The following is a 12,542-nucleotide window of genomic DNA, read 5'->3' as shown; positions in this document are numbered from 1 at the left end:
TGAATTTCTGTCAGTTGGCCAACAGTGGAAGGAGGCTGGGTAAGTAGCTTTGAAAAACTGGGTTGAATTCAGATTCACAGAGCCCCATTTCTCAGCATTAGTTCAACATACTCAGCCAGGCAATATTTTTTCCCTTGAGTTCCTAATGTTTTCCTAAATGCAATTGCCAAACCAAGTTTTATATTTTTGCTGCCAGGTAAATATAAATTTACCAGGGGCTTATTTCAGACTAAAAGAATCAAATTATGTATGTATAATAATAATACCCTTATTTTAGTTTTTGAACCATCCACCAATGTTCTCTAGAAAGCCACAACCACAGGATGCAGTTCTGCTTACACATTCACATGCACACCCAACCTTCCCAAGAGCAATTAACTCCTTGGGCAGTGAGAAACTCTGCACCAGTACATAGCTACAGCAACATTGCTGAAGCCATCAGTCCCAGAAATGATCTCTGGTCATGCAATGTGATGGACTGGCTCATACTCAAGTTATTCAGTGCTGACCCCCCTGCTTAGCTTTTGTCTGAGGCTCCTCTGTGTCCTCTGGAGTGCTCTGTGGCCCTAAAGTATCCCTCTTTTATTTCTTTTTTTTGTTTTTATATTTTTTCTTCCTGTTCATCTGTCTGATAAATGTCAGGGTCATGGTGCAGGGTGCCACAGTGGGTATTTTTAGAGCATGAGGCTGAAGTTACATGCTCAGGGATGGGATGCAAGGGAACTGGGAGTACCAGGAGGCTGTTGGGATGTTGGTGAGTTCTTCGTCCCTAGAGAAGGCAGCCTCAGAAGCTAATGATCCAGAAATATTACCCAGGCTTAGTCTTGAGGAGGGAAACAGTGCACTCCGAAAGACATCCTGGGAACAATCCAGGATGTGATCAACAGGAAGGCCAAGACCCACCAGTGATATGAGGTGTTAACTTATTCAATAATGTAGAAAGCCTTAAGCTGCTATGGGCAGCAAAGCATAACTCCATGGACACTGCTAGAAAAATGAATTAGTTTCACCTGCTAAAATACCTCAATGCATGCCTAAATGCAGCTGCAAGGGACATCCACCCCATCTGTCTGCACTCCCTGGCATGTTACTGAGATGGGGATGAGCTGTGGAGCATCTGCAGAAACTAGGCCTAATCTCAATCCTTGTGAAATCACAGGAAACCCTGTGTTTGACTTCAAGTGAGAATAAGGCTCAAACAACATTTGAATTTGAAATTGTGAATTTGAAAGAGGCTATGGTTCTCCTGTCAAAATGGAAAATGAGCCCAGCAGACAGATCTGTGCAGATTGCTCATTCAGACCCCTGTAGATGCTGGAAGGGATGTGCAGTTGATGGTTGCTGAATGATGGTGAGAAAGTGCTTGAATGATAGTGAGAAACCACTATCTGTTTCATATTCTGATTCCTTCTGTGGGGAACAGCAGGACAAGTTAAATCACAGGAGGAGACACTGGCTGGAGATGAGAGGAGAGGGGTGAACACGTCACAGTCAGGGTATGTCTGCTTGTGTCACAAAGGCCAAGAGTACCAGTGTTCGACTCTATCCACCCATTTGTCTTGGTAATTTCCTATTCAACAGCCCACAGAGAGGAGTGTGGGACTGCACCACTCCCCCAAAAAGGCAATGCCTGCCCCCACAGACATGGGATCTGGGCTGAGCCAGCACGGGGACAGTGCTCAGGGCTACTGGAACCAAAGGCAGCCAAGGGTTTTTTCTCCTCCACCAGCCAAATGTGGCATAGGAGCAGAAACCTTAGGGCTCAATGTCATAAACATGACTGAGTTGTCTCAGCAACAGTCCCAGGAGCAGGGATGGCTCCTGGTTATCTCAACCCAGAGTCTTGCCAGACAGAGCTGCATCTCCTTGCCTCATGCTTTTGTTGTATTTATTGCCCCTATGTTGAAGATTTAATGGCAGGAATCTTAATTCAATTTCAGTGAAATCTGAGATTCTCAAGCCAGTTATTAACAATCATTAGGTAACACTTCATAGATTAGCTCTTGAGTCTTGCTTCTGTGTATAAATACCAATTAACTAAATAGTCTTGCCTATGCTTTATGACTACTGAAAATGCTGATTTTTTAAAAATGCAGATATTCTGGTTATTTCACTGGGCAAACAGAGGTGGAAAGGAATTTGCTGGAGAGTGAAACAAGACTTTGGAAAACACAGTTCCAGATTTTGGAAGCTGCTGCCATCAAAATGGGGTTTCTTTTTCAAGTAGAGAGGATTTTCCTGGTAGGAAGGGAGTTTGAAACCCCTGGATTCTGTAAAATTGGGAATGACTAAGAGACAAACATTAATTTATTTTGGCACTTAATAATTTGATTCAGCAAGTGCTGGGACAGCACTGGTGTTTTCAGCTGACATTAGGGCTTTCATAGGTTTCCAAACTCCATTCCAGGAGCTTCCTGTGGCAAATGTTTCCAATGTGAGTAATGAACATCCACAGCACCCATGTCCCAAAAGGGGAAGGCATAAAACCAAAGAGATCTGGGCTTCAAAGCTCCCATCTATCATTTCATGCAAGAGCTGAAACAAGCATGTTTCTTGGCAGCTATTAGGAAGAAGAAAGATTCCTTCCCTTCCTCACTTACTAATAGAGTCCACCTGGTTCCTACCTATCGCTGCTTTTGTGGTTTGATGCTACATACATTTTTGGTCCAAAATAATAGTAGAGTTTAGACTTTGCTCTTTTTTTCCAATCTTTTGAACAGAATCCCATTTGCAGAGATCTTTGCTGCCCATTAGTCTGCACTGTGCCTTCAAAAAGGAATAGCTGTCCCACAAAATCACTGTCTATAGGCAAAAATTCTGGAGTCGGAAGTAAAAAAGCCGTGGATGAACTGAGTCTGGTTGTCCATTCTTGATCTCCAATCAGTCAAATACACTTATTCAAACATGTGACCTGAATCTAAAATAATAGGACATGGAAATAGCAGAGCTTTGAATTAATTTTGTACTACAATAAAACACTGAAAATGCTTCATGCTGAAAAGAACAGATACTCCTAATCTGGAGATGAGAAAAGGACTAACCTGAAAGGTTTGGTTTTGCTTTTAGGTGCAAGGCTGGTGTGTGTTGCAGGTATGCTGACAGAGAATATGAAATCTGGTCCCCTCCCTACATCTTAGCTATGTGTTTATACACCTCTCATCACCCTTCCAGCCTTTGCCAGCTGAGCTGTCATTACTTTTGTCCTGTTGGTCTCTGGCAGCAGGGTATGTCTTTGCTAATCAACAGCTTAAGATGAAGTGAAGAACATGGATCTGTTAATGCCAGATAATGTGCTATCAACTAAAATGAAATAACCTGTGGGGGAAAGCTGCTTCCCACCTTTTCTGCAAGCAAAAACTGCTCCATAGGAAAGAGGACTCTTATAACTATGTTATTTATACTGGCATTGGGAAAGTGGGTTATTAGTGAAGTTATTAGGTAAAATTGAAGGCCACTGTTTCAAGAAGCAACAAAATAAAATTATTAAAATAATTTTTTTTAAAAAGCCTTCCATAGCCCAGACAGGCTTGTATCCATGATTAAACATTCCCTCACTTAGAAATAATCCTCTTTGCAGTGATAGCTCCTCCATATTGGACACAGAGATAGTCTGCACCCGCACAAGCACTCTCCACTGAGCCTGTGAGAGCGTCAGGCCAAGCTGAAAGGATGAGGGCCACCCAACACAGTGCCACCATGATGCACTGACCACCGCCAAATTTCCAGCCTGCTGTAGCTCTCTGGGCTCATTGCTTCTTGGGTATGTCCCAGTCCTGCCCTTTTTGGGCTACCCATTCCCTGCCTGGCTGAAACATCCACCAGCATAGGGACAGATTCTCCTCTCTCCAGTGCCGGTGCAAAATGCCCAGCACAGTGCTGCTCTTTGGCTCACTGCTGCAGCAGCCTCTGGCAGAGCTCTCAGACCTCAACCTAGCATCTCTGAGGCCTTTTCCTACCTCTGCGCTGACCACTGCAAACCCACAGGAACAACTGAGGTATTTTCATTGAAGGTTTCTGTGATTTACTCCTTTTTCTGCGGGAGTTTTGGTCAGTAATGGGGATCCAGGCAAAACCCACCACCCTCCTCCCCAAGGGAGCTTCCAGAGGTGGATCCCCAGGGGAAGGCAGATTCATGGAGGTTTCTAAGTGTTGTGCACACAAAAAAGGGCCTAAAGTAACAGTCTGTGCACTACTTTCTCCACGGTTAAACATTTTCTTCTGTAACCCACTGCCACCAAGCTTTGCAGGTGATGTCAGTGAACAGTTTGTTTTGTGACACTCAAGTCTTGTGTAGTTTGCAGTTACACCAGTTCCCTGAGATATGTAGCAGAGAGGTGTGCTTTGTAGGTGTTTTCTGCACTGAGTATAGGAAGATACCACTAGCTGTTGGAGAAGGAGAGGGGGGCAAATCCAGCTCCATGACATACATGGCTTCTGCCCTCACACAAGGCAGATCACTTTCCAGAAGGGTATGGAAAATCCCTAACTTGGATCTTCCATCAATCAGGAAATCCTCTTGCCTTGCTTGACACTGACATTTTCTTTCCAATGTATTATGAGAGCTGGGGCTATGGTTCTGTCTCTCCACTGCTCTCTACCACATCTTGGTTTGCCCAGGGAAGTACCCAGGGGTGGTGTGCTCCAGCAGCCCTGGACTACCACTGCTACCTCATCCCTCCATTTTTACAGCCTAAAAACATTTTGCTCCCCCATCCCATACACCTAATTAAAGGATCCCCTAAATGAAAGGGTCAGCAATGGGCAGAAACTCAGGCCTGAGCTCTCAGCTGCCAAGAGAGCTGCAGTCCGGATGATGCTCCAAAACACAGCTCAGCCTCTGCCAGGTCATCTGCACAAACCCTTCCTCCAAAATATGCACCAGAGACACATTCACTCCATCAATGCCATTTTCAAGGCTCCGTGACAAACTGCCTGGATCAGACAGTTGACAGTCCCAGACAGGATCACCAGGTGGTTTATTCAAGCCTCTTTCAAACTTGAAGAAATAGATTTCACAGTGGTGATAGGGCTTCAGTGATGGAACAAATAATGCAGCATGATAAGCTTTTTCCAGTGTGCAATGCATCAGTTATCCGTCTCTAATTGAAGAGCCAGAGCACAGTGACTTCCAAGAAAGCAGGGTGGGGAGAGAACAGACATGGTGCCAAGAAAATAGCCATGGTCAACATTTTTTGCAGGGATGGACATCCTGGTTTGGATTAAACATGATCTAACCTGAATCTTTGGCTTCATTTTAATTCACCTTTTTTTCCCTCAAGTTTCAAAGTGTTTAAATTTATTACTTGAAATATGCTCTTCTCTGCAATTCCTCTGGCCTGGCCAGGACCAAAAGTGTAACGGCTAAAATACCACAGAAACAACTACTCATTATTTAAACTACCCAACAAGCAATAAAGAACATCTTGTGAGAAGCCTTGTTCTGACTGCATCCCCAGCTCAAACTTTGCACATGCAGGAGGTGTGGACAGGTAAGGTGTGCTGGTTTTGGGTGGGAAACCAAGAAGCAGTTTCAGGCCTATGGATTTCAACCATTTTTCTGCCCTGCACAATGAAAGGCACGAAAACAAAATGCTTGAAGTGTGCTCTCGTATCCAGGAGAGGTAAAACATTTGTAAAACATTTATCTAGGGACTGTAAGCAGAATTCCAGAGTTTATGTGACCTGGTGTCACACAAATCATTTCTAAGAGTCCAAATTTAATGGAGTTTCTCAGATTCCAAAGATCTTAAATATCCAAAGACATTATATCTTCAGTAAAGCGTACTATCAAGTGAAAAACAAGTTTTATATTAATGGTCAAGCTCTCCCAGTTTTCCCTCCCCTACTTGGGCCCTGGATGAAAAGGAACTGTGGCAGATCCATAATCTATTAAACCAGGAAGATCTAGTTACTGGGATAGTTCTTGACTTTTTGTGTCTGATTATTAAAATTTTGTTTTATGCATATATTGGAACACCATCCATCAAGAGTTGGGCTCTTAGGAAAATGGCTCTAGTTTTGGATTGCAACCTTCTGGTGAGGTCTGCAGAGATCATTAGAAGAAAGGTCCAAGCACTTGCTTGTGAATACATTGTGTTCAGGCTGCAGCCAAAATGATAAAAACCTATGTCGCTGTGCCTGGGTCATGAAGGAGATAAAATAAATTACACAAGAGGAAAGGTGTCAATCACCATCTACCAACAATACATATCACAAATGAGGCAGCCTGAGAGGAGTTAAGAAGCCAGCCCTAGAAAGAAGGAAGAAGGTTGGACTTACCACAACAACACAAGCCAACCTAGTGTATAAAGCCATCAGCTGCTGTGTGCTGCAGGCCCAGCTTTTTGCTTTGTTTATTCCCCTTTTAAAAGGTTTCTGATAAATATCCCATCCACAGCTGTCTGTTTACCCCAGAAGAGGGAGAAAATGGATAGACTGGACAGAACTGAGACAGACATCTGGCACATTCACTTTCATTCATTGCCTGCCTGTTTAAACTAAAGATATTTTTTAAAATATATGCTGTAATAAGAACTGGGAAAGAGCCACATGGACTGGAGACAAGTAACCTCTCTTACAGGGCTGGCAGCCCTTGCTGGGTTAAAGCCCAGATAACTAGCACCATTTATAACAGAGGAGAATTAGCTTCCTACAAGGAAAAGTTAAGCTTGTCTTCCTAATTTGGGTTCTAAACATTCAAAGGGAGAAGAGAAGAAAAGAAAAAAAAATAGTTTGAAAAGAATATTCTGGCTTTATACACTTGAAGAATTCCTTATTCATCCATAGGAAAGGACAGATGTTCCTATAATGGTCCAGACACTTACAGACCTTTTCTAGACCTGTTAGCAACTGTTACATCCAGCCTTTGGTCTTGAGACTGTCAGCAGTGACTCCCTCTGCTTGAGGGGACAGCTCTTGCAAGACTTCCAGGAGTTGCCCAGTTTTTAGCAACCACATTTGTTACCGAGTGTTCATCCCCTTATGACAGCCCTTGGTCTGATTCAGAGTGAGTGTAGTGGAAATAAAAGCAAGCTAGACCTAAATGCTTTTGCTGGACATCTCAGTTCTCTAGGAGTGCCATAGGAGGCACAGATACTTCTCCTGTTGTTTCAAGTGTTCGTGTTACTTGACATTTTCACTGTATCAGAGACACAAGAATAGTCTGACAGATCCTTGCTGTAGTTAAGTTCCTGAGCAACCTATTTATTGCTGTATATCCAGGGAGTGATGTTTTAACCTGTCAAATCTATCAGTATGGCCTCTTCAGGACGGAGGGATGGTAGGAATAGGTGCTGCAGAGAGTTGAGGATGCCTCTGAAAGCAACAATACCATTCCAGCATTAGTCAAGTGATCAGAAGGGTGTCTTTCAGTCCTGTAGAAGTCCCTTTTTCTGCTAGCATGAGCAGTGCAGGCACAGTGAGACTGTGTCTCCAGCTTGTGGTGCGCTGCCCTGGAGGGAAGATGCATCATGTGAGTCAATTTCCATGAGCACAAGCATGCAAGATGAATAAAATATTCTGTCACCAAGTAAATCAAACAGACTGCAGTTCAGCAAATAGTGTAAAAATTAAGGGGGAAAGCAATGCTGCCTGGGGGTTTTGCCCTTCAGGCCCTCAAGTCCTGGAGGATTTCCTCAAATTCTTTCTGCTAGCGCTGGAGTCAGGTCTTACCACTTTCTTGACTAGGTAAATGCTCTGGGATAACCCAAAATGAGTTAGACTAGCCTTTTTGGTGGTGAACCAGCCTCAGACAGTGGTGTTTTCGTCAGAGACAGCCATAGGGTTGTAAGATCTTGGATAATTCCTTTACAGAGTAGTTCTGATTCTTGCTCTCCCTGGGATTCCACAGGTGAGGAAAACTGAATTTTCTTGAATTGATCATTTCTTACACTTTGCTTCCGTCCTTCTTTCCCTGTTTGTCTCACTGCTTTTATCAAGGGTTAGGTGTTCGTCAAGTCTGCAGTGGCATGATCCACACAGTACCAGCCACCCCACAGCTGCTCCATACCTGTTGCCAAGGACAGCAGGATCCCTTTTTTTTGCTGTACTCATGCTAAGGTTTTGTTAACAAATAGAACAGTCAAAAAGCTTCTCTTTCTGTAACATTAATAGTCACATGAGCAGCTGGGGACCTTGTATATGCACTTCATCCTCTCCAATACAGGTCACACATCCCCAAACAAATCAGAGACAGGAGAGTGAGGTGCTGTCAGACCTGCTTCATCCCCTGTTCCAGGTGAAAATGACCCTTGCAAAGATGCAGGTTTAAGTACACATCCTGAGGTTTTATTCTGGGAAACCATCTCCAAATAATAAGTAGAAGGTATTACACTCGTTTAAGAAATGGATGGACTCTGAGCTGGTATCTTTGGTGTCACCTCATGCCTGAATGCTCAGTTTGAAAACCACCTTCCCTATCAACCTGTAATGGCTGTGTTATGTTCACCTATAGCATTAGTATGTCAATTTACTTTGTTAGAAACATGTTACAGAGAGATATGTTGCTTTTCATTTTTAATATGCTTTTTGGAAAAAAAATCTCTTTCTACAAGCCTTACTAAGGAAAATCTGACAGAGAAATCTTGTTTTCCAAATCAATTGCCACTAGGGTGTATTAATTAATTTGTCTTCTTGTTGACCTTATTACTGTTTCTATTTAGGAGAAAAATGGCTTTAATTTTTTTCTTGGAGAAGTCAATCATCTTGGCATATTTTGCAATTTAAAGATGACAAAGGGAAGTCTTTGTTCTGGTGAGATCCCACCTGGAGCACTGAATCCAACGCAGGGGTCCTCAGCATAGGAGGGACATGGACTTGTTGGAGGGGTTTCAAAGGAGGGTCCCAAAAACTATCAGAGGGCTGGAGCATTTATCTTGTAAATACAGGCTGAGGGAGATGAGATTATTCAGATCGCAGAAGAGAAGGTTCCTGAGACCTCCTTATGGCCTTTGAATACATAAAAGGAGGCTTATAAAAAAGATGGGGACAGACTTTTTAGCAAGACCTGTTGTGATAGGACACAAGTCCTTAAACTAAAGGAGTCTTGATTTAGATTAGATATTAAGACAAAGTTTTTTACAATGAGGGTGGTAAAACACTGACAACAATTTGCCCAAGGAGGTGGTAAATACCCCACATCCCTGCAAACATTAAAAGTCAGGTTGAACAAGGCCTTGATCTAGTTGAAGATGATGTGCCTTCAACCCAGGGAGTTTGGACAAGATGACCTTTACAGGTCACTTCCACCCTAATCCATTCTGTGATTCCAAGTGTGGAAGTCTGGATGGGTTCATGGGAGCTCTAATTTTTTCATGTACAGCTCAGATTCACTCAGCCAACATAGGTTTTGGAGAGAAATAAAGAGACCTTATTTCTCTAGCACATCTCTTGAAAAGCCTCAGAAACCTCAGGACACAGAAGCTGCTAAAGCAGACATTAAATGAATGATCTGATTTTAATGTAGCTCATTATTTCATAAGAAAAACAGATGGGACATTGAATTATGGCCAGGAGTTCATCTGCAATGGGACACTTTTGGCTCAGCAAGTTTCACTCCTCATCTGTAATTTCTATTAACTTCATCAGTAATGTCAAATTCAGTTTCTGGTGGGAAAGAAACCTGAGTATTATTATGAAAGGCTCAGCCACAAGATTGTTAGCAAATCTCTGAGCAGAGACAAGCCCAATACAGAGGGCAGCAAGCCCAGCCTCCACCACCACTTTAGGCTGAGTTATGAAGGTGGTGTGTAGGACAAGCAATGCTATAATTGCAATCTGCACATTTATTTTGCTCACCCCGTGGCCAGCTGTAGGCACGGGTGAAGCAGTCAGCTGGCAGGGAGCAGCAGCATCACAAAGGTGTGCAGCAGAAACTCTGCACCCCATAGCAGTCTTTGGACATGTATCTTCTGCTGCAGTAGCAAAGCCAGCAGAGCCTGCCGGTGGATCACAACCCCACCAGGGAACTCTGATGCAGCTGGCCAAGGTCAGCATCCCTCCTTCCCCACTGTCTAGGGAGGGGCTGGGGGAGTTGGGGCTGGGGCAAATCTTCATTTTACCTCCTCTCCCCAAGGCAGCAGGTTTCAGCTCCTCTTGAGACTTAGTTTCATTTTTCTACTGTCAAAGTTGATGCAGAACACCAGCCATAGATGCCTCTTTCAAGTAATTGTTTTTTTCAGAGAGAAACACTTCTCGGGGTGCCTCTGAAAAATGACATTAAATTCTTTCAAGTAATTTCTGGAAGTTTTCAGAGTGATATGGTTATCATGTCCTGCAACTAATGGGATTCTCTGATGTTGGTTCTTACCCGATTTTCCCCTGCCCCCTGAAACATACCACGTTGCACAGATTACCTCTGTCCTAGGCAATAGGTAAGCACAGGTTTTCCTGAGAACCAGGAAAAATCAATCCCCATCAGCAGAAATATGCCAGGAGGTTACACAGGCAGAGCAATGACGAGCATCAGAAACTGAAGCTTCAGGTGTCCACCCAACCCTGCACGAGAAGTGCCTACACAACTGAGAAACAGAGTTACCACCATAGAGCAGCATAGGTAGCAGCATAGGCAGGATCCGAAGTTGCACCAAACACTTTGCTAGGCTCACAGCTTCTGTCAAAACAGGGTTTCCACAGCTGTCCCAGCCCCCTCCAGCACTGCAGCTATAGGGGAAAGGGATCTTATCTTTCTCCTTCCCAGCAGCATGCCTTAACTGAGTCCTTAGTGAAGGCAATATCAGCCACAGACTGCCCATCATATGTCCATCATGTCTTTTATAGCATGCTTTTCTACCTGGCTTTTTTGGGGGTCCTGCTGTAAATTAATTTCTGCATCCAAGCTGAGGTTCATGTCTTGCAGGTGCTTGCAGTGTGACTTGGGGTCATGCTGTGATGAGCACCATGGAGGGGAAATGTTTGCTTTGGGGGAGGGGAAGCATTTGCTTTTGGGGAGGGGAAACCCCAAAATGATCAGAATTTCTAGTGGTGTAACTTTACTATCAAAGCAAGTAGGATGCTACATATGCAGTGAGAGAGCAGCCACATGCCCTGCAGTGGAATGACACACTGGAGACAGCAGAGGGAAGGAAAGGACAGTCCAAAAGGGAAAAGAAACATTTCAGATGAGGCCAGCCTCAGCTATGTAAAATACTCATCTTTGGTGTAAGCTCCTTCAACAGAGAGAGGAGGCAGCCTAGCTCATCTCCGTGCCCAGAGCACGCTGCATGCCTGCAGCCGGATGACAAAGGAGACAGATCCTGCCCGGTGCCACACATCCCTTTTAATTGAGGAAAAACTGGAACAGAACCTGGCGTCAGACAGGGCAATGGGATCTGCAGGAGGATGTCTCCAGGGAGCAGTCAGCCTCCTGCCCTGGCTGGAGCCTGCTGCTGGTGAGCACTGCGGGCAGCTGCGCTCCCTGTGCTGGCTCCACGGTGGTCACAGGGCTGGGCATGAGTGAATCATACCATTTTATTCCAGCATCTTCCCAAATGTCCTTCCTTGCTAACTTGAAAGTAGCTGACTGGAGGAAAAGAGCTTCAACACCGTATGGCAATTCATGGCAGTGGAAATGATAACAATAATAATGGGGGCTGAATCAAATGTATTGAAGTTAGTGATGAACCAATGGGAACAGAATGTTACTTCTGTGTGAACCACTTGATACTCTGGGATTTACAGGGATACAAAAATGATTAGAGGGATGGAACACTGCTCATATGAGGAAAGGCAGAGAGTTGGGATTGTTCTGGAGAAGAGAAAGCTCCCAGGAGACCTTGTTGCAGCCTTCCAGAACTTAGAGAGAACGTATAAGAAAGATGGTGACAGAATTTTAGCAAGGCCTGTTGCAATAGAACAAGGGGTAATGGTTTTAAACCAAAAGAGGAAAGATTTAAATGAGATATAAAGAAGAATTTTTTACTATGAGTATGGTAAAACTCTGGGACAGACATATTTACCCAGAGCAGTGGTGGATGACCCATCCCTGGAAATATTCAAGGCCAGGCTGGACAGTGACTCTGAGCACACTCATCTAGCTGAAGGTGTTCTGGCTGATTGCAGGGGAATTGGACTAGATGACCTTTAAAGGTCCCTTCCAACCTAAAATATTCAATGACTCTACGATGACTTCCAAATGTCAAACTGGATGCATTCAAAGGAATGTATCAGGAGAGTAACACATTTACCCACAAGATAACCTTCATTCCAACCCTAAAGGGCAGAAAAGCTACATTAAAACTCACAGACCTTACATGGAGTCTCTAATTCATACCTTATCCATAGAACCTCCTTAATCAGTATCCTGTAATTGTAGTAAGAGCCGTTTTTACCATTCATCCATCCACATCCCCATCCACTAATGGCTTTAATACCTTATTTTCAGACATCCATATTGAAAGCTGTGGGTAAATCATCTTGCTTGTAGTTCATGCTGCAGCTCTCACAGATTTGAATTTTGTCTCTTCTTCATATCTTAAAGAACAGAATCTACATCTGTATTGTGTTTGTATGAGAAGGTTTTGGTAGTGCGGGAACTACAGGGATGG

This window comes from Manacus vitellinus, unplaced genomic scaffold (assembly GCF_001715985.3).
Source record: "Manacus vitellinus isolate BGI_N305 unplaced genomic scaffold, ASM171598v3 scaffold_36_pilon, whole genome shotgun sequence".
Lineage (NCBI taxonomy): Eukaryota > Metazoa > Chordata > Aves > Passeriformes > Pipridae > Manacus > Manacus vitellinus.
The sequence above is the reverse complement of the archived record's forward strand: the minus strand, read 5'-3'. Positions refer to the sequence as shown.